General features: G+C 44.2%; 1 long non-coding RNA gene across 1 annotated transcript in view; it reads right to left on the reverse strand.

Moving 5' to 3' along the window:
• Positions 1-12,418: 12,418 nt before the first annotated feature.
• LOC143819552 (uncharacterized) overlaps positions 12,419-26,996 on the reverse strand; it is a 152,885-nt gene continuing 138,307 nt past the window's right edge. Inside the window, exon 3 of the long non-coding RNA XR_013225007.1 lies at positions 12,419-13,375. This is a non-coding gene — a long non-coding RNA (uncharacterized LOC143819552). The remainder of the gene's footprint in view (positions 13,376-26,996) is intronic.

A 26,996-nucleotide genomic window follows, 5' to 3' on the forward strand; every position in this document is an offset into this window, starting at 1 on the left:
AAATTGGGACATCCTATTCCCTCCAAAGAGCACCTAGATCAAAACACCAGAATTTGCTTAGGATCCTTGGCCTGAAAGTAGTGAGACTGGCCTCAGGACCACGGCCTCTTCAGCCTGGCCCCAGCTTGGTGGAACATTCGTCCTGGTGAGATCAGGGCTCTCTGGGACCTTCCACAGTTCTGGAGGGCTTGCAAGACACAGCTGCTCCAGCAGGCCTATGGTTGAAGCCAGGAATTTAACATCAAAAACTGCTGGCTTCCCTGCCGAACAAACTAATCACTTCCAGTCATACTGGTAATTTTAAAATATTTTATAATTCTATATATATTTTCATTATGTCATTTTGAATTCTATGCTTTAATACATTGTGATCTGCCTTGAGCTAACTAAGAAGGGCAGGTTGTAAAAATAAATATTTATTTATTCAATTATAAATGAATACAATAGAGGAACAAGTAACTAAACTGTGGCCCTCTAGATGTCCATGAACTACAATTTGCATGAGCCCTTGGCGGCTTGTGCTAGCAGGGCTTCATGAGATTTGTATTCCATGGACATCTGGAGAGCTACGGTTTGACCATCCCTGACACATGGGATCTCTGAATGCTAAATAAAATAGTGGTAATCACATAAGAGGGAGGGAAGGCAGCATTTTATAGCTTGACTGTCAGATCTTGGAAGCAAAGCAGGAGCCATTAGATCCCAGTAACCAGTTTTTCTGGCAGAAAAGCAGTATACAAGTGTTTCTGCATGCCGGGAAACAAAGCAAGTTAGCATGTCTTCTGCATGCCTCTGTTTGAACTCATGCAGCAGCACTGGATTTGCCCTCCATCCTTGGCTTTCCCTAGCAAGGCTGGTAGGAGCCAAACATTTGAACAAAATGTTTTGGCCAGCGGTGAGAAAGAGTTGCTTCTGAGAGAGAGATAGGGTGGGTGGGAAACAGCTGTTTGCATGGGAGCCAAACCTCAGGGCTCGATGTCTTGGCTTGGGAAGGGGAGTTGCTTCTGAGGGCGAAAGACTAGGGAGGGGGATCAGCTGTCTGTAGGAGGCTGCAGTTGGGAGAGGGATGTATGTGTGTGTGCGTGTGTGTGTGTGTGTGCAGCTTCTCCTCTGCCCCTCAGATTCTGGCAGCTGCAGTAACTACTCAGACCCACCCATACTCCAGGACATCTTCTTGCTAGAAACCTCTAGAGCAGTGGTCCCCAAGCCCCAGTCCGGGACCGGTACTGGTCCGTCGATCAGTCGGTACCGGGCCGCAGCTCCTCCTCGTCCTCCTCCCTGGCTGTTGCCTCGGGGGCTGCCCTGCCACTCTGCCGCCGGCTCACCTTTGGTGCTCTCCAGCGGCCACCATGGCTGGGGCTCCCCCTCGGCGTGGCATTGCACAGCTGCTGCTGGCAGCGCCCCCCAGTGGGTGGTGGGAAGTCAGGGGTGCCGATGAGAAAGCATGCGGAGCAGAGGCTCAGGTGGTGGCGACGTCCCTTGGCAAAAGACTACCCCCCCCCCCGGGCCTCAGTAAAATTGTCAAGTGTTGACTGGTCCCCGGTGATAAAAAGGTTGGGGACCACTGCTCTAGAGTAGCCCTTCTCAACTTTCTTTACTATTGAGTACTTACTGAAACATTCTTCAGGCTTTGAGAAACCCCAGAAATGGCATGATCATGCAGAATATGGTTGGGAAACAAAGCTGTGTACATGCCCACCTGGGGTCTCTCCCTTCCCATCCCCTCCAAGCCCATCATTGGCCATTTGGGGGGGGGGGGAGAACAAGTCAACATGACCACATATGGTTGTATCACCCTATACATTAATTAACGCTCACCCATTTGGGAAACACTTCCAGGGCCATCAAGATATCCCAGGGTTTCATGAAATCCTGGTTGAGAAAGCCTGCTCTAGAAAATTACCTCATGTCTCCTGATTCTCCATCTCCCATCCTGTGGCCCACCGGTTCTTATGGTGAATCTATTATTCCATTCCTTACTTTGGCCTTGAAGATGATAAGGGTCATGTAGGCAGAGAAGCTGAATTAGTAAACCCTTAAAGATGAAATGAAGCCATTACTGTACAGATTAACCCTCTTCCGGTTCATCTCCACAATAACATTGTGGAAAAGATTGCTTCTAGGCATACTTAGAACCAGAGCCAAATCAGGATTCTTGAATTTATAGCTCCTGGGTTTTGTGAATATAAAATAACTTTGATATAAATTATTGAAATTCACTTATTCGGGACTACACTTGATTTAGGATAAAATGGAGCTCCAAAGTACCACAACGGCTTTGAAAAACATGTCAGTCCTCATCAAGGAAACATCTCCCTGAATACTAGACTGCAAATAAATTCAGTTTGTTTTCTTCTTCAGGTCTTACCACCTGTGATACAGCAACAGAACAGGGCTGAATCTGCACGGAGTTTTTATAGCAATCCCAGGTCGATTCAGTCACTGCTCTCTACATGGAATGCGATTTCCATTTTGATTTTGGGCAATTTAAATTTTTCATCTGCTGTAAGCATGATTGATCCAGAGTGACCCCACCTTTTCCCCGTGATATCCTGGAGTGGTTTTAACCCTCAATATTTGAAAAATTGGCATGAGTAAAGGTGCAGCTCTCTGCTTTTCCCTTAACTAACTTGCTGCCAAGCCTCCAATGTTGTACAAAAGCCCTGATTGGCCAGGGCATTAGTTCAAAGGCTTCCTGGTTACAAAACTTTCCTCCGAAGATTTATTTTTTCTCTTTGTTTCCTTCTGGAATCTGTTTTAAAGTACTGTGCTCCAGAACCAAAAGAGATTTGCCTCATTCTCTGAGAGGCTGCTGCTCCTGGCTGGCTGAATGTTCGGCTCTCCTCCCCCTGCCCCCCCCCCCCGCTCATTCGAGAAACAGCCTCGTGCTGCTTCTCCACCCACAGTCAAAAGAGGAGAAATGAAACATGCCAGACTTCCTCCGCCCTCCCCTCTCTCAGCTCCCTGAATCAAGTGCAGAACATTTTATGTTTCAAGTCAAGGGAAAATAGAGGAAGACTTGGGTTCAAATCAATCTGAATTCAACATGATTGACAATGGAATAAACAAAGTAAGTGCAGATTCAGCCCAGGGCTGTTTTCCAGAGACAGTATCATCCCTCTGCTGTTTGTGCTCCGATCCATCTTTCGTTCTCACATTCCACATGGGGACTGACTTTCAAACACTCCCCTGCACATACTGCAAGGGGGGGGGAGGAAAGAGGGGCTTCAGTCTTCGCTTCCACAGCTGTTACACTGGCCAAAATGGTGTGAAAGGAGTTGAAAGACTCCCCCCCTCCAGCCCTTTTACCCTCACAGTGTTTGGAGCTGCACTGAGTGACTGAGAGGTTTTTGCAAGTTAGTCCCTGCATGAACATGTGACTGAGAGTCAGGTTGGATACCCAGGATCCAATTTGTATCATACATAATACGATTTTGGCCCTCTGCTGAGCCTCAGCAAAATTAAGTGATGGTCTGTGTGAACAATAGCAATTCAGACTGTAGGTTATCGGTTGGGTTTGCTGAATGCACCTCATGAAAGCAAACAGACCCAGCTGGCTGCATGTGGGGGAGGAGTAGGGAATCAAACCCGGCTCACCAGATTAGAAGTTTGCACTCCTAACCACTACTCCACCCCTTCCCTCCCAATGACCTTCTTCCTAGGAACAGTGAACACAAATGCAAGAACAAGCCCCGCATCAAACATAGTTCCTATTTCCATATAAGCAGCATGTTTACCAGACTTGCTACCACACTGGACTCATCCAGTCACTCATGCACGAGTGTGGCATATGCCATCATGTGTCAAGTGCCATGTGTTAAAATGCCTTTCTACTCCTCAGCCTTCTGGCTGCTCAGCTGCTAGTCTGGACATTACCAATGTCCAGGGAAAAGAACTCACCTGAACAGTCCTGTCATCTTCTGAGAACCTTGTTGAGTGCCCCAGCCATCTGAGGCTAGATAGGTAGCAACACAAGAGGTTGGGTCATGGTGCCAAAACTTTAGAATCCAGAAAGTTTAGTTTTTCCTGCCAATGGAGGAAGAGATTTCTGTTTGGTTCAGTGTTCCCTCAGTAACTCTTTCTAGCCATGCTTCTTTGAGGAGACTAAGTTGGGTTGAAAGGTGACATAGGATGTTTTTTTTTTTTTTAAGTCTTTATAGTATCCCAAGTCTTTATTGTGCGGTTAGTGTCCAATATTCTCATGGCGATATCAGTACATGCCTCAGAATACTGGCACACACATTCTGGAGATACCTCATGAAGCATCCTTGAAACTCATATTACGAGTGATCAGGGGATGAGAATTTAAGTAGTCTAAAAGAAGAAGAGTTGGTTTTTATACCCCGCTTTTCACTATCTTATTATTTATACCCCACTTTTCACTATCTTATTATTTAAAAGGCTACCATATAGAGGATGGAGCAGAGTTGTTCTTTCTTGCTCCGGAAGGGCAACCAATGGGATGAAATTAATTCAAAAGAAATTCTGTCTAAACATCAGGAAGAAGTTCCTGACAGTGAGAGCGGTTTCTCAGTGGAACAGGCTTCTTCGGGACGTGGTGGGTTCACCATCCTTGGAAATTTTTAAACAGAGGCTGGATAGCCATATGATGGGGAGGCTGATTCTGTGAAGGTACAAGAGGGTGGCAGGTTACAGTGGATGAGCGATAAGGTTGTGAGTGTCCTGCTTTGTGTGTGTGTGTGGGGGGTTGGACTAGATGACCCAGGAGGTCCCTTTCAACTCTATGATTCTATGATCCAAAGGAGACTCAAAGCAGCTTATAATTGCCTTCCCTTCCTCTCCCCACCACAGACACCCTGTGAGGCAGGTGGGGCTGAGAGAGCAGGGAATCAAACCTGGCTCACAAATTAGAAGCTACTGCTCTTAACCAGTATACCACACTGGCTATAATACTCTTGTGAGCCAGCCCTTTATTCTATCATGCAAACATTACAAATAAAGTAATGCAATGCAAGAAAACAGCTGTAAAATCCAACTGAGTTGTTTGCTGTCATTACTTTTGGCCGAGAATCATGGTGCTTTTGTAGGTGACCGGCATGTCGGTTCAACATTCCAGACCTCTGTGGGCCAAACCTCAAAGAAAATGATGACAATATGAAGGGAAAAAATGGCTTTTAAAAATAATGTTTTCCCCCTTTCTGCCATTGCTATTTCTTTACTATGCATTATATGCACAGCATTCTACCTCAGCATCACACCAAATCAAGCCTTGAAAAGAGAAGTACAATTGACTGGCTGGTAATGAGTACCACTTCAGTAAAGCATCCCACAGCCCATCCTGGAGTCCCCCCCCAAAAAAAAAAACTAGCCATATAATCCCAACACTGATGAGTCCTGACGACTTGATAGCCTAATGCAGGGGTAGTCAAACTGCGGCCCTCCAGATGTCCATGGACTACCATTCCCAGAAGCACTTGCCAGCGAATGCTGGCAGGGGCTTCTGGGAATTGTGGTCCATGGACATCTGGAGGGCCGCAGTTTGACTACCCCTGGCCTAAGGAGAGACCGCTTCATGCCTTATGGAATCAACACAAGCCAATCTATCTCCTCCCGTTGCTTCATTATTTACAATCTGTCATAGTGAAACACACTGGCCTGAATTTATCTCTGATCCAGTAAAAAAAAAAACACACACACCCTATTTTTTTCTTACTTCTAGTAGAAAAAAAAGAGATAGTTATGTACCAATCTGTGTTACTCTAACCGGTTTTAAAAAACTACTAGACCCTTTTGATCTCTTCAGCAGGGATGAAAAACTTTTGGAGCCCCTCAGGCAATCTGACCTTGGCGGATTCTTAATTATCTCGGGGAGAAAAACAGAGGTAAAGTTAGTGAATGAGCGAGCGAAAGGCTCACGGACTTGCAGAGAGATTGCTTCAACATCCTGCTTGCTCTTTGCAGAAGTCATACACTCGTCGTGAACGCATGGATTGAAATGGAGGTTCTGGAGAACTTCCTGGAGGATAGGTCTATTGCTGGCCGATCAGTTATGATAGCTGATTGGATTCGGTGGCATTCTGATTGTCAGACTACCAGCTATTGTTGCGAACATGATGCTGGATCCTATGGACCCTTTTTTAATTAACTTCATTTCTTCATTTCACTCAACATTCCCGTGTCAGGGAGCCAATGTGGTGTAGTGGTTAAGAGTGGCAGCTTCTAATCTGGTGATTTAATTCCCTGCTCATCCACATGCAATCAGCTGGGTGACCTTGGCCTCGCCACAGCCCAGATAGTGGTGTTCTGGCTGTCAGAGCTCTCTAAGCCCCATGCACCTCACAGGGTGTCTGTTGTGGGGAGAAGAAGGGAAGGCAATTGTAAGCCGCTTTGAGACTCCTTTGGAAAAAGCAGGGTATAAAAGCCAATGCTGCTGCTGCGTCTCCATTTTGACCTCAAGTAATTTGAAGTAGGTTAGGCTGAATGTGTGTGACTGGCCCAAAGTCATGCAGCAAGTTTCCATGGCAGAGTGCGGATTTGAACCTGCGTCTCCCATATCCTAGTCCAACATGCTAACCATTATGTTATGTTCTTATATTTGAGAGAAGACACCAAACTGCCTCTGCTCTGACTGTACCTAGAACCAAGGAATATCTTATGGTAGTGCTGGCTTATTGCTGGTAGTTCCTTGATTGATCTTGGTCTTCAAGAACTTGGTCTACAAGAACCTTCGGAATATATTCCTAATAGGCCTTTCACCTGTTACACATAATATATTTCTGGTAAGGCCTTGGAGGAGGAGCATGTCTCATGTCTTACGTGCCACTCAGCGCTTAACACCCACCCGAGTGCCTCCTCCTCCAACCAGCTAGCCTGTCTGTCCAGCAGCCAGCCAATCGCCTTCTGTCCCCCACCCCTGACCACCCCCTCCTCCTTCCAATTCCCTCTGAGGCTCGGAGGCTGCAGATCCCTGCCGTGTGAGAGCTGCCCCTGCCAAGGAGTTCCCTAACAGCTGCCTGCAGCCTTTACAGGTCCTGGGGGAGGGAGAGGCCATCCACAGAATTCTTCCACCCCCACCCCCACCCCCAATCTATTGCCCCTACTTAGTTTATAATTTACATTTTTTCCTCAGAGAAACATACTGTGGTAGAATGATGGTCCTCTTTCTTCCTGTCCTCTTTTTTCTTTCTTTCCAGAAATGGTTCCTAAGATTGCCAGCTAAGACCAAAAGGACAATATTTTAAAATAACTGCTGTCTTATCTCCTTGTGTTGAAAGGTATATTGTCTTGGCGTGCAGTGATGCATTCAGTAATACAGAATATCGTCAACTGAAATTGCCAGCTGTAAGAATGAGGGCACAATGCATTAGGTGTGCTTAAACTCATGAAAACCTATGGTCTGAAGCACTCATTTCTGGGCGACTGTAGTCCCCAGAATATAGCAAAATCAAGACACAGTTAAAACACCTTTTCCTCGGTTCGTTCAATGTGTTGTAATGTTAGGAAGAAATAGGGACATCTCCGTCGGGTTGCAGCTGCAAGTATGAAATGTTAAAGATTCTAATAATCTTAGGGCTGAACACCCACTTACACATCACAAATCAGAAAACTTTTAAGTGCTTAGAAGTTGCAATAAAATAAAATTACGGTGGGAACTATAGCTCTTAACTTTCCTTGCAATAACTGTTGCCTACAGTAATTTAGTTGCTTTTAGCGGTAATTTTTTAAAAAAAAAACCTGCTTCTCTCCTCCTCCTTTCCTTCTTCCTACATAACTCATTAGTGACCTACCTAGCCTTTGTCCAGGATTTCTAATGCTGTGACCCTTCCTTTATCTGAAAACGCATTTAATTAATTCATACTTAGATGCTAAAAAAGTTAATCTGACATAGTTCTAAAGGTCTTTTTTGGGGGATATTCAGATTTCAGATCCTACTATAAGTCAAGGAGCAGATAGCATCTGTTGGGCTTACATCTCACCCTAGCTGAGCTCTCCTCTCCCTCTTCTCATTGCTATTCTTGGGGCTTTCAAAAGCTAATGTGTTGCATTAGATCTACCTGAAGCGTGCTGGTCTTTAGGGGCGGTCCTGCAAAGATCACATCACAACAGTCAGCCATGAAGTGACCAGCATGTGTTTGATGTTCTGGTCTTGTTTCACCAATACAGGCTCTCTGTTACCACCTGCACTGGCTCCTACACTACTGTTTTTGGTCTTTAAAGTCCCATACAGCTTGGGACCAGCATACTTTAAAGACTGTTTACTCCCATATGAACCTACCTGACCACTGCGGTCATCTTGTCTTTGCAGTCTATGCTTTGGGTGCCTCCACCATTTGGAGTTAGACAAGTGAAAACCAGAGAACGGTCCTTCTTCAAAGCCAACGTTGAGATGAGAGCAATCCACGTGACCACCAGAGGGATACTTCAACTATTTTAGGGATGGCATTCTACTGTTAACAAAAGCCATAGGGGCCTAGGAATGATTGGGACCTCAATGTGTGGGGGAGGACACCTGCCCCCCCTCAACCTGGGTGCTGTTTTCAAGAGCCCAAATGCTAGGAGTTTGCATGCAACTTGAAACGATACCTCTGGTACTCTGGAAATAGACAGCTTCATTTATCCACTATTTATTTCTGGGTGTTCTTTGTGAGTATCTCAGGATAAATTTTCATAGGTAGAAACTAGGCTCACAGGACCTCGCTTGAATTGTCTCCTCTGCATCTCACAGTTTGAAAGGACCCTCCAGGGCCATCCGGTCCCATTCCCTGCACAGCGCAGTAACTCACAACTACCTGCCTACCCGGTTACATGCCCAAGTGACCCCCCGATCTTTGTGCATCTATCTTCTTGATGTAAACCGCATTGTACTATCTAAAGGTAATGGAGACGCCGCTACTATTTTCAATTCCAAAGATACTCACTTTTTCTCCAAAAAAGTTAAGTTTGTAACTCTACTGCCTACACTTCATCAGCCACTTCTACCGCAAACAAATGTCTGTCTCGCGGCGACATTTTTGAAAAGCACTCTGGCAGTGCTCATCAAAGGTTTTATTAGAAAGGTGGGGTTCGTACACAAGCATGATATTAATGCCCGCATATTAATATTTATGGGATCCTGTATATAAGAGGTGGTGCAGATAATTGTGGGCTTGCAAGTAATCATCTGAACCGCTAGTTATACTGTTTGGCATGCCGATTAATGGGATTTACACAAACAAGGGTGGCTAAATAGCAGCATCCATAAATCCTACTATATTCACTTGTCAGGAGGCAAATACAGAAATAAATGGCTGAAGAGGCACAATTCAGAAAGACATGCCATTAAAGGAATCTAGAAGATAAAAGAACCAATCATTCTTTCCCACTTATGTGTATCTACACATTGCTTTACAAGCTAAGGTGATGTTATCAGCTGACAGATTAATCTCTGGCAACTGCATATACAGTGTATTTAGTTCAGTATTTTTATTTATTTGTTATTTATATTTGCTTTTATCAGTATATCGGTATTCCCCAACATTCCCCAGTATATCAGAATACCCCAGAGGAATCATGAGCCAACACAATGAACCAAATCAAAGAGTTATGTGTCATGGACAGTAGAGTATTGGATTGTTTTTTGGGGGGGGTGGAGTTTGCTTCTCAAAGAATGCCAGCCATCTTTTTTAAGAAACAAAAAAGAATGTTAATATCTCTGATTTTGGAAGACTTGAGTATTTGGGATTGGCACGAACCAGCTCATGACCTCAAATTTGTCATGAATTTTGTCTTGTTTGTGGTTTATGAAGTGATGTTTGCAAACTGAAGAGCCACCACAACCTTCCCCATGGGGTTAATCTAGGCCAGGGGTAGTCAAACTGCGGCCCTCCAGATGTCCATGGACTACAATTCCCAGGAGCCCCCTGCCAGCATTCGCTGGCGAATGCTGGCAGGGGGCTTCTGGGAATTGTAGTCCATGGACATCTGGAGGGCCGCAGTTTGACTACCCCTGATCTAGGCCATTGAAGTAAGAGCCTTGGTCTGATGATTGTAAATTGTTATTGATCCACTATTTTTAGTTTTTTTTTTTAATTGTGAATGCTTTCTGAGAATTTAGGAAAGTGCTATAAAAAGAATGAAAACCAAGGACACCATGACACCCAAGGCTTTAAAAGATCTGTTGATTTGAACAGGAGTGACTAAAGCATGTGTGTAACTCTTTTACTGCATTGCATTAGATCACAATTATACATCACAATTATACATCTCCCCCATTTTTGCACAAACAAGGCGGGGACCACAACATCTTGACTATTGTTCCTTGAAGGAGATTCTTGAATGCTTGGGTGTTCGTACAATTTTTAACAACTGTATGATTGTAATATAGGTGGTACATCCCATGTACAACCCAGTCTAGTGCATTGTTCCCCCCCCCCCCGCTTTGACATTGTCAATATGCCTATGTGCACTGATTAAACCTTGCAAAAAAGCAATCCTGACATGATCATAATATGAGCACACGAAGGATCTTTTTGTGTGATGTTTTACTCGTGGAAACTCTTCTCTTTTTTTGCAAACAAGTCATAACTGACTTATGGCAACCCACTGAATTTTTAAAGCAACAGATGATCAGAGGTACTTCGCCATTGCCTACCTCTGTGCTGAGACCCTGCCCTTCCTCCAGTGGTCTCTAATCCAATCATTGCTGAACCTGCTTAGCTTCTGAGATCTGAAGAGATAAAGCTAGCCTGGGCTACCCCAGTCAGGGTTTATGAATTCCTACACTCTGCTAAAATATTGTACCATCTTGATAGAAACCTCATACAAATATTCACACACAAAAATCAGAGTCCAGTAGCACCTTTAAGACCAACAGAGATTTATTCAAGGTGTGAACTTTCGAGTGCATGCACTCTTTCTCAGACTATGAACTACCATCATGACAGTGGGAATATAAAGCAAAAACTAATTATGTTAAATTAGTAAACTGTGTCGCACATCCAAATACTGCCATATGATAATTCTTTGCCAAAACAGCCAATCAGTCCTCTCAAATTCAGTTGTAGTTCAGAAAAACACAGGAGAAATAAAAGTGTCCAGGTCAGTGATCAACGGCTCCCACCCCACCTGGCCCCATCTGTCTCCATACAAGTGTGAAACATTCCTGTAAGTGAATTGCTGTGCTGGCACTATCTCATCCCAAGACCAGGGAGATAAACTCAGGTCCATTCCGCACAAGTTTAATGTAGCAGAAGGGTTGCAAATTGTAATCGATACTAATATGCAGTTATGCACAACGTCATACACAATCTGCCACACTCCTGAAACAGTCCCGCTAAAAGCGCTTCATTGTAGCACTTCCAGGGAAATCCAGAAAAGTGGATTCACCCTCCTAAAAGCGCTACACTCTTGCAAACAATCTGCAACAGTTTCGAAAAAATTATGTGCGTTAGCATTGTTGCGGTTTCAGCAAAGTACCTCCCCCTGGCTCTCTCCTCTGAACTTCCGGCGAAGCGATCGCCATTTTTTTTTCTCGGAGCGAGCGGAGAGCAACGAACCAGCAAGCCTTCATTCACCCAGCGGGGCTTCTCCAGCTGCAATCTCTCCACAGAGCTGCTTTAAAGCTCCCCTCAAGTCACCAAGCACAACACAGCACCGTTTGCAAGTTCCCTTTATTTTCGGCTGAAAATCGCGCCCGTGCACAGGGGGGGGGGATTTTTTTTTCAATCGGGGGAGCATGGCAACAATGAAACGGCAGCTCACATGTCAGCTGCCAGCGAGATGGGTCTCTATGTTAGGAGGAAGCAAGGAATCAAGGCATATTTGTTGCAACGTGTGTTTTTCTTTTTTTAAAAAAACCTGTTCTTAAAGGGAAAGGGGCTTTTCTGGAGCATGGTAATAACCGCCCATTGGCTGCTCATTTGATTGACGGCCAGGGGCGGGACAAAGCACGGAAAAAATCGCTTCCTTTCTAACGATTTTTGGCGAGACCAGAAACCTGTGGGAAACGATTGAAATGCAACTGGATTCCACTACAAAGGCAGGTATGCGTTACGCCGAATTCCACTATTTTAAATTCCGTTTTTTCTTTCCGTAAGCAATTTGCCACATTGATCCTGGTGCGGAATGGGCCTCAAAATTCCATTACATATCACTACCATCACCTTACAGTCACATTGTGACCCAAATAAAATAAATTGTGAGGAATGTGGATATTCACATAGTTATATTAGCATTTTTTTTGGTTAATCAGTGCTCATAATTGCCTCAGTACTGCAGATGAGGTGAAAAGATAGACACAAACGGAAGGAATTGCAAGACACAACTGACCACAAGTGCACACCTTATACAATATCCAGAAACAAAGCATATAAACAAGTGAGGTTTTGTAAGTATCATTTCCAGTGTGGAAATGACAGGGGCTCTTCCTACACAGTTTGACATCTGAATCAATGAGGAGAGAATATGTGTATCACCTAGTTGTGCCAGCTAATAAAGATGGGGGGGAAACATGCTTCTTCATACACAAGGCCCTTAATTGGACCACTGAATTGACTGTTCCATTTATGAATGAATGCCGAACCAAGAGTATGGAACTCAAAGAGCGGGAGGGTACAAATTCTGAGCATAATTGTTATTTATTCAAATGTATTTAATATTTGATGGTATCCTTGCACTTTCACCTGAATGCCCTTAAAGTTGGCTAATCTGATGGGGATTTGGATAGGGGGTATGAAAATGCAGTACAAAAACGGCACGCAAGTATGTCATGTATCTGACCGGCCATCCGGCAGTGAGCCAACCTCAGACGAGGGCAGCAAGACCACTAAGTTATCACCTAATTAAATTGGTTGCTCGAGGGGCAGTATAGATATTCAATAAAATATAATTCATTGTGTTGCATGGCTGAAATGCCTTCCCAAGAGGAATTGCTCATCATCCTTTACAGTGAGCCAAACAAGAGAAATAGATTTTCCATACAGTTGCAGATACTGAAATGTAATAGAAATGCTAGAATATATGCCTGAGCGTGCAGTGTATCTTTCCTACGCAGTAGAACGTAGCGACAGTAGTTACGGTGTAAAGTACCTTATTACACAGCTTAATGATGATAGGTGGCTAAGAGAAAAAGTTAAGAAACTAAGATGGCTCCCAGTAGAAGAAAATACCAAGCAATGTAATGTGACAGCACAATATCAGCAGGGGAGAGCTAAAAGTAATCGGAAGCAAAGCAGATGCCCCTATTCGTCTCTGTTTCGCTGGAGAGGAAAATCCCCACCCTCACCTGAATCATTTTTTTATTTGAAGCAGCCACGCTTTCCGTTTTGAGTTTTCTTCAAATTGTTCTTTAAGAAGATAGCTGTGAGATTGGAGATGCTTTCTCATTACAGAGCTCCGCGTGATATTCAGATGAAGTCTGGGCAGCAAAAGAATGATTCTGAAGAACAGAGAATGTGATTTGGTTCTGATCTCAATTCTCTTGCAAAACGTGGGGTGTAGTCAAAGAATGCTGGGGGTACGTAAATAATACAAAGATTTGGGGTAGTTTTTTTTATTATGGAAAGTCTCCGTGCATCATTCTGCATCTGAATATAAACACACGTTCAGAAGGCAATTGTGAGTGGAGGGAAAGTTCTGTTTTGGGCAGCAAATGATGATTATTTTTCCTTGGGGAAAAAAAATATATATTTATTTACTATGAAACTGAAAAGCCACACACAGAGACACCCTGCCAGTTGAATGCTGAAAATGCAGACTCCCAGTTGCAAACTCCTGGATTCTTTTCTGTTTTGTATAATTAATGTCTCATCTAACATTGGGGGCCATTCCGCACGACTTTAATGTAGCAAAAGGCTTGCAAATTGTAAACGCTACTAATTTGCAGTTCCGCAAAACGTCGCACACAATCTGCCACACTCCTGAAACAGTACCGCAAAAAGCAATTCATTGTAGCACTTAAAGGGAACACAGGAAAAGTGAATTAACCCTCCGAAAAGCGCTACACTCTTGCAAACAATCTGCAACACTAGTGAAAAAGACCTGTGCATTCCCATTGTTTTGGTTCCAACAAAGTCCCTCCTCCTGGCTCTCTCCCCCAAACTTCTGGTGAAGCGATCGCCATTTTTTTTTCTTGGAGTGAGCAGAAAGCAACAAACCAGCGAGCCTTCATTCACCCAGCGAGGCTTCTCTGGCTACAGTCCCTCCACAGAAGTGCTTTAAAGCTCCCCTAAGTCCCCAAGCACAACACAGCCCCGTTTGTATGTTCCCTTTATTTTTGGCTGAAAATCGCGCCCGTTCGGGGGGGGGGTTCTTTTCACTTGGGGGAGCGTGGTAACGATGACTCACCAGCTCACATGCCAGCTAGATGGGTCTCTACGTTAGGAGGAATCAAGGCATATTCGTTGCAATGTGTGTTTTTCTTTTTCTTTTTCTTTTTTTTTAAACCTGTTCTTAAAGGGAAAGGGGGTTTTTGGGATCATCTAACAACCTCCCATTGGCTGTTTGTTTGATTGACGGCCAGGGGCGGGACAAAGCACAAAAAAATCGCTTCCTTTCTAGCGATTTTTGCGAGACTGGAAACCTGTGGGAAACGATTGAAACGCTACTGGATTCCACTACAAAGGCAGGTATGCGTAACACCAAGATTGCACTTTTAAAAATAGCGTTTCCGCTTTCTGGAACCAATTGGCAACATTGGTCCTTGTGCGGAAAGGCCCTGGGTATTTTGTCTGAGAAGTGCCTGTTTTCCAGCCATGTTTATCTACCACTATACTCACCCTGCCTGTAAAGGGTGAATAGGATACAAACCAGCAGCTTGATCAAATATCAACAATAAGATAGTGTTCCACATGGCCAGCAGTAAGGAGATCTGGCTCCCTGTCTGGGAAATTATCAACTTGTCCCTGGCTTCAGGGACATTCCTGGAGAAATTAAAAGAGGCTGTGGTCAGGTCACTTTTGAAAAAGAACAAGGGTTGCACAAGGGTATCACACATGGTGTTCCTGGGCAAGGTAACTGAATGGGCAGTTGTGGGAGGACTGCAAAGGTTTTTGGAAGATATATCGGCACTTGACTGATTCCAATCCAGCTTCTGACTTGACCATGGGATAGAGACATTTCTGGTTGCCTTGAGGGATGATCTCTGGAGAACGCTGGACCTAGGTGGGTTGGCTCTGCTGTTTTTAGTAGGTTCCCAGAAGCAGCACAGCAGTTGTGGAGAATGGAGCAGTGGGAAGAGAAAAGATCCTGCCTTGCCCCTAACCAATTTTTAACATTATGAAACAGGTCTGCAGGAGTTATTTCCTTGTTTTGCTGCTACATGTACACAGAACACATCACGTGGAGTCTGAAAAATGGGACAATGATCCACCCCAAGTACTGTTTTGGTGTGGAAAATGGATAGAGGTAGATACAGGAGCCATTCCTCTCCCTACAGCCATGTTCCTAGCCCAAACAATTGCTGCTTTATTTTGCAGTAGCTGTACCCAGTGTAGTGGTGTAGTGGTTAGGAGTGCAGACTTCTAATCTGGTGAGCCAGGTTTGATTCACTGCTCCCCAACATGCAACCAGCTGGATGACCTTGGGCTCCTCATAGCACTGATAAAGCCGTTCTGACCGAGCAGTGATATCAGGGCTCTCTCAGCCTCACCCACCCCACAGGGTGTCTGTTGTGGGGGGAGAAATGGGAAGGCGACTGTAAGCCGCTTTGAGCCTCCTTCGGGTAGGGAAAAGCGGTATATAAGAACCAACTCTTCTTCTTCTTCTTCTTAAAAATGGGAATGTTAGGGGCCATTCTGCACGCAAGAAATTAAGTGAAATATTTGCCTTCTGCAAAGGCCATATTTTTGGTGTTTTGCACGACGTCACCAACATCAGATGTGCGGAGCCAAATGTGTGGAGCCAAACTAATGGAATCTCCACCTCCAGTTCCCGCCCTCGCACCTGCCTCCCTCTCCCTTCTCCCGGGGACATTAAAAAAAAAAAAAGCAAACTGCCTGGAGCAACAAATAGGTGTTAAGTCGTGTAGGCAAAGCAACCCGCTCCCCAACATACAAAGTATGCCTCTCTAAAGCCCCCCCGCCCCCCCAAAGAAATTGGGCTCAAGATTAATTTTTAAAAGCTTCAAAGCTCATGATTCCAAAAAGGGTGGCATTAAAAAAGCACTATGCATTTATGATCAGATGCATAGGTGTCTCAATGGAGAACATGGAGAAAGGTGATTGGCTACCTGGCTTGATTGACAGCAGGAGAAGAGTCACGTGTAAAGTGCGTTGCTTTCTTCTGCCATTTCATGCAGGAGTGCTAAGAAGCGTGAGAAGGCGGCAGAGAGCCAGAATGTGAGGAATGGCTGGAGGTGCGTTACTTTTTTAGCGTTACGCTATATTGCTGGCGTAATGCTATTTTTTTCATATGGAAGTGCCCTAAGTTTGGCCTCCAGTCAGATCTTCTGGAAAGCTGTTAAACAGGGCATGATGGCAACACCCTCCCACAGGGGTTACTACCAAGCACCACCTATTCAGAGTCACACTGGTTTTGAACACTGGGTAGCAAGTCAAAGATTGACCACACAAATTTGACTTTACAGAGTGAGAACTGAACATAGTACCCTCTTTTCCTCTTGTGTGGAGATACTGAGTACTATCTGACAAGGAGCATGAAAGAAATTTCATTCCTCACCCAGCTACCACCTTGCTACCACCATGTGAAGATTGGGCCTTGCAGACATGATGTTTAATTTTGTCACAATGCTAAAATGTGCCTCCAGAAGTTGTACATATACAAAATTGCTTTCCATCTCCCAGTTTTTCAACACATTTAGGACGGAGTTGCCCTCCTTCCTTGTGATATTGTGATTCCAGTGTCTCTCTCACAAATGGAAGTAGTCTTTGCCACTATATTGATGTTTAAACACAACTGCTTAAGTTGCTGGTTTGTTGAATGAGATCCTGTTTAGCAACTTGGATGGCTGTGCTTTGTCCTTCCCTGCATGATGGCTGGCCAGGGGAAGTCTTAAAACCCTTATCTAATGCATTAAATAAATATAAAGTCCTCCCAGTGTCTTCCCATTCACTTTCTCTGCAAGGTCTAATGTTGACATTGTATGGAAACAACGGTTGGGGTATAATATTGACGCCATATGCCTACGGGGTGCTTGGCTACCTGCTCAGAACTCATTATTGTATAAAGAGCATGAGTTTCCTGCAAACAATTTAATTTCATTTCAGGGAATGGGAGAGGTGAATTGCCGGTCTGAATTTCTTCCACAGTTAAGTGTAGCATAACATTAACCTAACACATTTTGGATGTTTGAAAGGGGAGGAGACAATTGTCTATGCTGCCCAGAGCTTCTTGGAAGAGAGCTGGGATAATAATGGGTCTAGGCAAGGGTTCCCTAGACTTTTTTAGGTCACTGCCCCACTGATTCCATAAACTGCCCCTTAACCTACCTTATCTTACTCTACTCTACCATACCCTACAAAAAGCCTTGTTCAGCCTAGCAGTTTGCACAACTCACTAAGGAAGATAACAATAAAATTCAAAAGAGTAACAATCAATTACAATTATTCGAAATCTAATTAAAACTCTTTAGTTCTATGTACAGAACAAAAGTAATGGACTTCCAGTGAATAAACTTCATCCACTTTTCAAAGTCTGATGGTCACTTAGCAAGGATCTTTGATGCCACACTTAGGAACCACTTCACTGTTCAGGAAATTCCTAATGTGACGGATGGGCCTGGTGACACTTTCCCAAGGTCACTCAGTCACTCAGCAGGAGTCTTAAATCAGCAAGTTTGGTCATTTGGAGTCGATTTCTTTGCTTGGGCAGAAGTTGGATGGCCACACTAAAACCATTCCATCAGATACGGTGTTGGAATGCAACAAGGAGCTTCTCAATGACTGAAAATAGTGCAGGAAAAGAGGTGGATACAGACCAGTAGTTTCTTTTGTAACTATAACTCTCAGTATGCTTTCTTGAACTTTGGCTTCAACTCAGTGTCATTTATCCTCCACTAGCCCACTGCCTCAGTATCTGAAAATAAATTTATTACCCAGTCTGGAATTTCTGTCTAAAGTCACCTGCCCTAAATCTCTTGATCATCTAAACAGAAAATGTACTCTTCCCAACTCATGACAGATAAATTCCTCTAAGCACTCCTCTCTCCCTCTCCCTCCTCTCCTCTCCCCCCCCCCTCTTTGTGGCCACTCTTTCCCTGGTACAGAATTCCTACTCAGCCAGTGGCTTGGCTCTATTTCACTTTCTTTTTCTCTTCTCTCATGAAACTCCTCATATGTGCATCTTTCTGAATGCAACTGCACTATAAGCATGTGCACAAAAAAGCTACCTGTATTTTTCAGATTTGGGTACCCTAGACCTAAACAATGTCAGTATTTTCCAATATTTCCAAATACTAATAATGGTATGCTATTGGGGTTCAGAAAATATTAAGGATAGCTGATTTTTTCCCCGCTCTGTGGCATTTAAAGGGACTGAGATCCATTTAAATGCCCACCAAACAGCCGATCCTTTGGAGAATTCTCTCTCTACAGGATGATATTGGACTCTGCAGAGGGGCCTTGTTTGAAAGGCCTCTCACAGAGCTTGACAAACAGCTGATCTTGCAGAGAGAACTCTCTCTGCAGGCTCAGCTTAGGGTCTGCTGGGACCCCCAGTATGAACTGAGACCCCCAGCAGATACCAATGGCTGGCAGCTATTTTAGCAATCCCCTTTGCTTTCCTCCCTTTGAAAGGGGGAGTGGAAACAAAAGTGAGAGGGTTTAAATGGCCAGCGATTTAAACTTATCAGCCGACCGGGGGACCCATCAAGCTGCTAGGTTTAAATGGCTAAAAGCCATTTCAGTGATCCTCTTTGCTCCCTCCCCCAACCCAATTTGGAAGTGTGAGTGCATTCAGATAGTGTGAGTGCATTCAGATAGTGTGAGTGCATTCAGATAGCTGAATATGGCTGAATAAAAACTGCTAAGAATTGGCTTTTATTCAGGTCAGCTATACTGGTAGCCGAGACAGATTAGAGAATCTATGTTCTTTTTAGGAATACTGAAAAAATACCAGGAAGGTATTGGAGGGGGATTGGTTCAGGTGAACAGAATGCACATGCCCACTGCACTGGTCTTACAATTGAGTACCTTTTCAATTCTCCTGTACCTGTATTTCCATCAGTAAATTTTAAACCATGTTTTGGACAATGTCTGATTGCTTTCAAGGAGCAAGAGGAAGGAGCTGTGTTCTGACCCAATTCCCCTCCCTGCAGCCCCATCATGCATTGAGTTCTATTTGGGTTCCACGTTTCCCACAATTGTCTGGGTCAAAGAAGCCCCCTCCTCTCTCTTGCACTGGAAGAAAAGCTGGTAGGGCCCAACCCATTGCCCAGAATTCTGCACCCACAGAGATTTTGGTGAGCTTTGTTAACATCTGTCATTTTCCATTCTCATGTGTTCCTGCTGTGTAGGTCACACATTAATAAGTTCAAAATGTCAGAGTTTTTGAGATAGCTCTTTCCGATAGGAAGGATATGAAGCCACTGTACTTCAGAAGTATTCGTCTCTTGATAACAGAGGGTCTTGTTCTGACTCAAGATAGCCTTGGGTCTGTTTCCTTGGATACACACTGATGACAGGCTCTGCCTAAACTGCCTGGGTCAGACTGGGACAACAGCTCTAAGGCAAGACAACAGCTCTGCAGATTATAGAGATCAGGTCCCCTGCAAAAAGCAATAAAAGGGGGGGGGGAAGCTGCTTTGGAGAGTGGATGCTATGGCATTATATTCCACTAGGACTAGGATTCTTCCCTTCCCTAAACCTCGCCCTCCTCAGCTTCACCCCCAGACTTTCAGATTTGGTTTCCGATCTGGAAACTCAAGAGTTCTATTGGAGGGAGTTTCAAGTGGGTAGCCCTGTTGGTCTGAAGCAGCACCATAAAATCAGAGTTCAGTGGCACCTTTAAGACCAACAAAGATTTATTCAAAGCGTGAGCTTTCGAGTGCAAGCACTCTTCCTCAGACTAGGAACTGACCATCATGACAGTGATCGAAAGTTCATGCCTTGAATAAATCTCTGTTGGTCTTAAAGGTGCCACTGGACTCTGGTTTTGTTTTGTTGGAGGGAGTGTTAGATTCAACGTTGAAACTCACAGGCTGGAGCAAAAATAAATACAATTTATTAGGGGCCTACACAAATGATTCCCTGTTCAAAATAAGGCACAAATCATCCTCATCGCCAACATCCCCAATAATTTTCAACATGTCGCCCTCCGAGAAAAGTCCAGGTTTGCAGACAAATCTCACACACACACAAACCCATGCACACATGGGGTGGAAGTCAAAGGCAGACAACAGTGGCTCTGCATGTTAACTCCAGTGACAATTCAAATGGGCACCAGCATCATCCACTCCACATGACCCGCTTGGCTTTCACGTGTAAATGTGAACGAGACAGATGACACTAGCAAAAGGGACCCTTCTGTTGCAGTTGGACCTAACATACAGCATGTAGGCTGTTCATTACTTCACAGTACTGGATCGATAGACAACTTTTCCCCCAGTGGCCGTCAAAATTGAAATTGGACTGAAAACCTGAGAGCCTCAACACTGTAATGAGAACCGTGAAATGCTCCACATGCAGATTGCATTTATTTCACAGCAGCCAGTAAGATGAAATGTTTAATCTAAAAAAAAGTCACCCTAATAATTGCAAAACAGAAATTCATCATTTCCTCCATGTGCATTAGGAATTTAACACAAAATAAACACCAGAAGAAAACATCTATAAGAATCCCACAGGCTTTTTTAAACTAGCCAAAGGAAATTATAATTTAACAGTTGAACAACTGTAATATCACCTCATAGGTACATGAAATGCAAAAATTGGCATTCTGTTGATGGATTAGCTTCTTTATCTTAGATTCATTTGTGGAAACTGAAGAGTTTTAAGTGAGTTTTAGAGAAATTTAGTTCATTATTAGAGTGCTGAATAAGGATTCTATATCCTTGCACAGTTTGGATTATTGAGCATGAGAGATTATGTTCTTAATTAGTTTTCTATATGTTTCTGTCCCCTTCTCTCAGCCTTGCCCAAAATCAGCTAATTAACACCCCTGAACCGCTTTATGACTCTCTTATCTCTCTCCTAAGTTGTCGAAGTTGATTTCCTTTTTTTTGCAATTCCCAGGAATTTGAAATGTTCTGTAAGAAGGGGTTGGGAGTAAGTTATATTTAGGGAATGAGATTTAGCCACCAAAGCCTGTCTTTTTGAATTTCATTCTTAAATAAAACTGCCTACTTTGAAAGCAGAAAGGCCTGGAAGTGAGTCTTTTGTTCCCAGGTAGACCTTGCTAAAGGGGATGGGGTTTTCATTAGGTTTACAAGGAGAAAGCCTTATCAGTGAGCTCTATAATCTCAGTATGGCTTCCTAATAGGGACGCCAGGCCAGCTGAGTGTTGGGAAGCAGTGGGGGATTGGAGATACTCAAGTTGATGCTCCAGCAATGCCACTGTGCTAGAGTCCTGCCCTCCACAGCTGCCTTTCCCTTCTAGTTCGGGGATCACTTGTAATTCCAGAGGGACACCAGTTCCCCTGTGGGGGTTGCTAGATGCTAGAACAGAAGTCAGTTCAATGGTAGAACCCGTCTTAGGTAGTCATGCATATGTCTAGGGCCTGATTTACACAGGCATAGGGATATGGCGGGAACAGAATCACAGAACTGTAGAGTTGGACGGGATCTCCAGGGTCATCTAGTCCAGTGGTCCCCAACCTTTCTGAGGCTGGGGACCGGCAGGGCATCGGGCCACGCCCCGCGAGCCGCGCCCGCACGTCTGTCGTGCCCGCACGGGCGCAGCCCGGCCCCGATTCCCTCTCCCCGCCCTGCCGCAGTAAGAAGCTTCCCGGGCCGCAAGCTTGCATCCTGGGAAGTTTTTTACTGCGGGGGGGGGCGGGGAGAGGGAGCCGCGGCCCGGCGCCATGGCCTTCGCGGCCCGGCACCGGGCCGCGGCCCGCAGGTTGGGGACCACTGATCTAGTCCAACTCTGTGCACAGTGCAGGAAACTCACAACTACCTGCTCACCCACAGTGACCCCAATTTCATACCCAGATGATGCCCCCACCAACAAATAAATAAATAAATAAATAAATAAATAAATAAGTAAGCCAGAATCCCTGGCCAGTCTGGTTGGGAAGAAATTTCCCTCCTGACCCCAAAGTGGCAATTGGAATTTGTCTGAGCATGCAAGAAAGGGCCACAAGAGCTAAGCACCAACACAATCCCTTTTGGACACCCACTCACACTCTGGTAAAGTAGGAGATTGCAGAGGTGGCAGAACTTCCAGAGTAGAATCTGGGAAACCCAGGTTTGAACCCTCAGTCTTCCATGGAAGCTTTCTGGGTGACCTTGGTCATGCAGGTTCAACCTAATTTATCTCACAGCATTGTAGTGAGGATAAAGTGGAAGAGATGAGAAAGACGTTGCTCCCTGGGAGTCTCCACTGGGGAAAAAGGCAGGCTATAAATGAAGGAAGGGTATAAATGCAGTAAGCAGAGAAAGGCAGAGTACAAATTAAATAAGCAGGGTATAACTGAAGTGTTACAGCCCAAGGAATGTAGTCCACAGTTCCCCTTAGAACCAACAAACAGGAGTCCCAGGCCCTGGAACAAAACAGGCGTTAGTCTTTATTGAAGGAAAAACAAGGAGAATTAGATGGAAGCCATACACAGGCAAAAAATATTGATGAACATGCCTTTGCCACAAAAGGCTAGGGCAATTATACCCTAGGACCCATGCCCCCTGATGACCATATTTTGAGCGGGAAATATCTGTTCCCACAGTTGACCAGTTTGATCCAAGAGAGTATGAAAAGAAGAGACAGTCAGTCTACGTCTCACCTGCGTGCAAGAACAGCAACACAGCATGTTTACATCGTAGCTGAATGATAAGGTGCTAACGGAACAAACACCAACTCTACACATCAGAGAACTAGCAACGGAACAGATACACAGGGGCTACTACCAGGAGTGCAACTCCAGCCCGTGGGAATTAACATAACGTTTGACATGATGTGGCACATAACATGAAGGAAGGCAGGGTATAAATGAAGTAAACAGAAAGAAAAACGTCACAGGGGCAGATAATGGAGCCCCCCATTTTGGAATGCTCCCCTATCTTTAAAAATACATTCCCTGCAAGGAGAAACCCAACACAGCACACAGAAAGGAACAACAGTCTTCTCCGTCCTGTGCTTGATTTCTGTTTCAGGGAATCAAATATGAATAGTGAAAGCTAACATCTGTTGTAGTTCAAAGCAATCCAGTCCCCTCTCCCCCCGTTCTCCTTTGTCACCAGGATGCTTGTAGAAAGTGGTCACGGAGAGCAAGATCTCCCTCAGAACTGCAATTCTGTGAAGGTTTCTCCCATGCTTGCTGCATATTGCAGCCTGAACTTCACATGAATGGTGAAGGAAATTAAATGAAGATATTAAAAGTAAGTAATTAGTGAGCTGTGAGACCTCCCAGAGACCTTTATAATGTATTCTTTAAAAGCTAATCCTAGAGAATTACATTGTTCCTTTAAGGTTGTTATAAATAGTGAGGAGTGAACTTCCCTGGAGTCAGTTTGGAAAGCTTATAGCAATGACAAGGACACTGTATAACATTTGGGGGGAAATATTTCTCTTCCTTCTCCCTATTTCCCCTATTTCCCCAAAGTTCACATTTGAGGGCCCTTTCTGTGAACCCTCAATCTCCTTTCCTGTGGCAATTACTGTGCTGTTCATTAAAATGAAGCTCTCTCTCTCTCTCTCAGCATCTAGTCCAGGGGTAGTCAAACTGCGGCCCTCCAGATGTCCATGGACTACAATTCCCAGGAGCCCCCTGCCAGCAGGGGGCTCCTGGGAATTGTAGTCCATGGACATCTGGAGGGCCGCAGTTTGACTACCCCTGATAGTCTCTACTTTCACTTTGAAAAGAATGGCATCTTTTCTCAGCCTATTGACTTTAATAGATTTAGGAGAACATCTTCCTGTTTAGGACTGCACATTAGTCCTATTCACAAATTATGGAGCAGGTATCTGCTTGTAAGAAACAGGCAATACTGACATGTGCCCGGATAAGCATGGGGATTGAATCACGTTTTCATAAGAATATAAGAAAAGCACTGCTGAATGGTCCATCTAGTCCAGCATCCTGTCTAACACAATGGCCAACAAAAGGGGGGGGGGAGGGAACAAAACAAAACAAAAGACCCCAACCTGAAATGGACGTGATTCTCACTAATGGGGAAGAACTGGCTGATGAGGTAAAAGTTGTGGGCACCCTTGGTAGAAATGACCATGTGGATTTTGGACTTTATGAACTTGGAGAACAGAAAGGCTGTACGTAGTCACACGTACAGACTGGACTTCAGGAGAGTGAATTTTAACAAACTTAATGTTGGGTAGAATCCCATGGTCAGAATATCTTGAGATGGAAGTGCAAGACGTGAAATACTCGAATACTCAAAAGTGAAATATTGAAGGTACAATCGAAAACAAGTTGGTGTAGTGGTTAGGAGTGCGGACTTCTAATCTGGCATGCCGGGTTCGATTCTGCGCTCCCCCACATGCAGCCAGCTGGGTGACCTTGGGCTCGCCACGGCACTGATAAAGCTGTTCTGACCGGGCAGTGATATCAAGGCTCTCTCAGCCTCACCCACCTCACAGGGTGTCTGTTTGGGGAGAGGAAAGGGAAGGCAACTGTAAGCCGCTTTGAGCCTCCTTCAGGTAGAGAAAAGTGGCATATAAGAGCCAACTCTTCTTCTTCTTCAATTCCCTTGAGAAGGAAAACTGGGAGGAACCTAAAGAAACCAGGGTGGCTCCATAAACGGGTTTCAAATGAACTGAGTAATTAAAAAGACTCATTTAGGAGAGGGAAGGAGGAGCTGATAACCATGGAGGAATTTAAACAAATAACCAAGGCTTCTATGGAGAGTGTTAGAAAAGCTAAAACTCAGTATGAGGTATCAGGTTGGCAAGAAATGATAAAAACAAAAGAAAAGGGATTCTTTACTTATATTCCAAGTAAGAAAAAGAATAGGGACATGGTAGGACCATTACAGGGACCAGAAAGTGACACTGGGACAAGTGATGAAGAGAGGGCTGAACTGCTCAATTCCTACTTCATAACAGAAACAGCATCCTGCCCTCCTCCAAGTGACAACCTTTCAAATACTTACAGAGGGCTATCATGTCCCCTCTCAACCTCCTTTTCTCCAGGCTGAACATTCCCAAGTCCCTCAACCTATCTTCATAGGGCTTGGTCCCTTGGCCCCAGATCATCTTCGTCATATAGAAGATGGAGCAGAGTTGTTTTCTATTGCCCTAGAGGGGCGGGCCAGAACCAGTGGGTTGAAATTAATTCAAAAGAATTTTTGGCTAAACATCCAGAAGTTCCTGACAGTTATAGTGGGTCCTCAGTGGAACAGGCTTCCTCGGGAGGTGGTGAGTTCTCTTTTCTTGTAAGTTTTCAAGCAGAGACAAGATAGCCATCTGACAGAAATGCTGATTTTATGAACTTAGGCAGTTTGTGAGTGGGTGTGCAGAAAGGGATGTTCCAATGTTTGTCTCTTGTGGCCCTTCCTTGAATACCCAGGGAATTGCAAATTGCCACAGTAGGATGGTTGGTAAATTTCCTCCAGGCCAGGCTGGATTCCGTGGGGACAAACAGGCTTCTGAATACCCAAAACAACACCTTTTGGATCAGACTTTTTGTGTGCTTTCCTACCATGCATAATACACCCCGGATTGCCAGTACTCTATCAGCACCCTGGCTAACTATACTAATGAGATCCCTGAGATGAAACTGCCCTTTTCTAAGTCAAGCCAAAATGTTTAAGGGTTCCATAAACTTCTTGTTAGCTGAAACTTCTGGAACTAATCCTGACCCGTAACGGACTGTGATCTCTTCGACTAAAAGGAGTTTCTTCACTTGGTAAGGACAGAATTATTTGGGGTCCATATTGCTCGGTAACTCAAGAAGCAACATGCTAAAAACTTCTCCAGCTGAGGGAGAGAGATAACCTTGTTTCAAAAACTGATATGGGTAAACCAGCAGATTCTGTGGATTAATTTCTGTCCCAGTTTATAGCATCCAAATGCAACCAATAATTTTTTTAGACTCCTGCTCTCTCTCTCTCTCTCTCTCTCTCTCTCTCTCTCTCACACACACACACACACACACACATTTTTCCTGGATAAATATTATTCTGTTCAGTAATTCCATTATTTTCCCGTGGGTTGATAAATGTTGTTGTCTGGAAATCTGCCGCCTGTCTTCTTCATGACGTCAACACTGCCCTCTGCTTGTTTGGGCAGGAAAATTTGGAATATGAGGCTATCATGTAACCTATGTTATATATTTCTCAGATTTTAAAACAAAAATTCCACCCTTCCGTCGAGAAGCTCATATATAGTTAGTCTCTACTGAGAGGTAGGTTAGGCAGAAAAATAGCAACAGGTGTAGCAAAAGGTGAGCTTTGGGCAAATTGGAATTTTGAACTCAGATCTCCCTCTGATATCCACCATTACACAACTGTGGCAGCTACATATCCAGTTATTTATTATTATTAGTATTGGATTTTATAGTATTATTATTTATTATTATTTGTATTTAATAATAATAATAATAATAATAATAATAATAATAATAATAATAATAATAATAATAATAATAATAATAATAATAATATACCTTCTCCCCAATCCCTTGAACTCAGTTCTCAGGGACTGAACCCCTCAGCTAATGAACCCCTCCCTTCATGCTGAAGGCTGGCAGGGATTCTGGGAAGCAAAGGGGGGGGGGTTAGACGCCAGATGTAGACTTGTCTTCCTTCCCAGTGAAAGCCACAGCAATAGCACATACACTTAGAAGATGCAAGAGAGACTGGTGATTACATGAGGACGGATTGTGTCTCAGTGCTTCCCACTGAAGCCACTGGCAACAAGCATACAGAACAATCAGTTTGCTTTCCAATAGTAAAGAACAAACTCAAGCTATGACACTGAAAACTGACAAATCT

Source organism: Paroedura picta, chromosome 1 (genome assembly GCF_049243985.1).
Source record: "Paroedura picta isolate Pp20150507F chromosome 1, Ppicta_v3.0, whole genome shotgun sequence".
NCBI classification, from domain to species: domain Eukaryota; kingdom Metazoa; phylum Chordata; class Lepidosauria; order Squamata; family Gekkonidae; genus Paroedura; species Paroedura picta.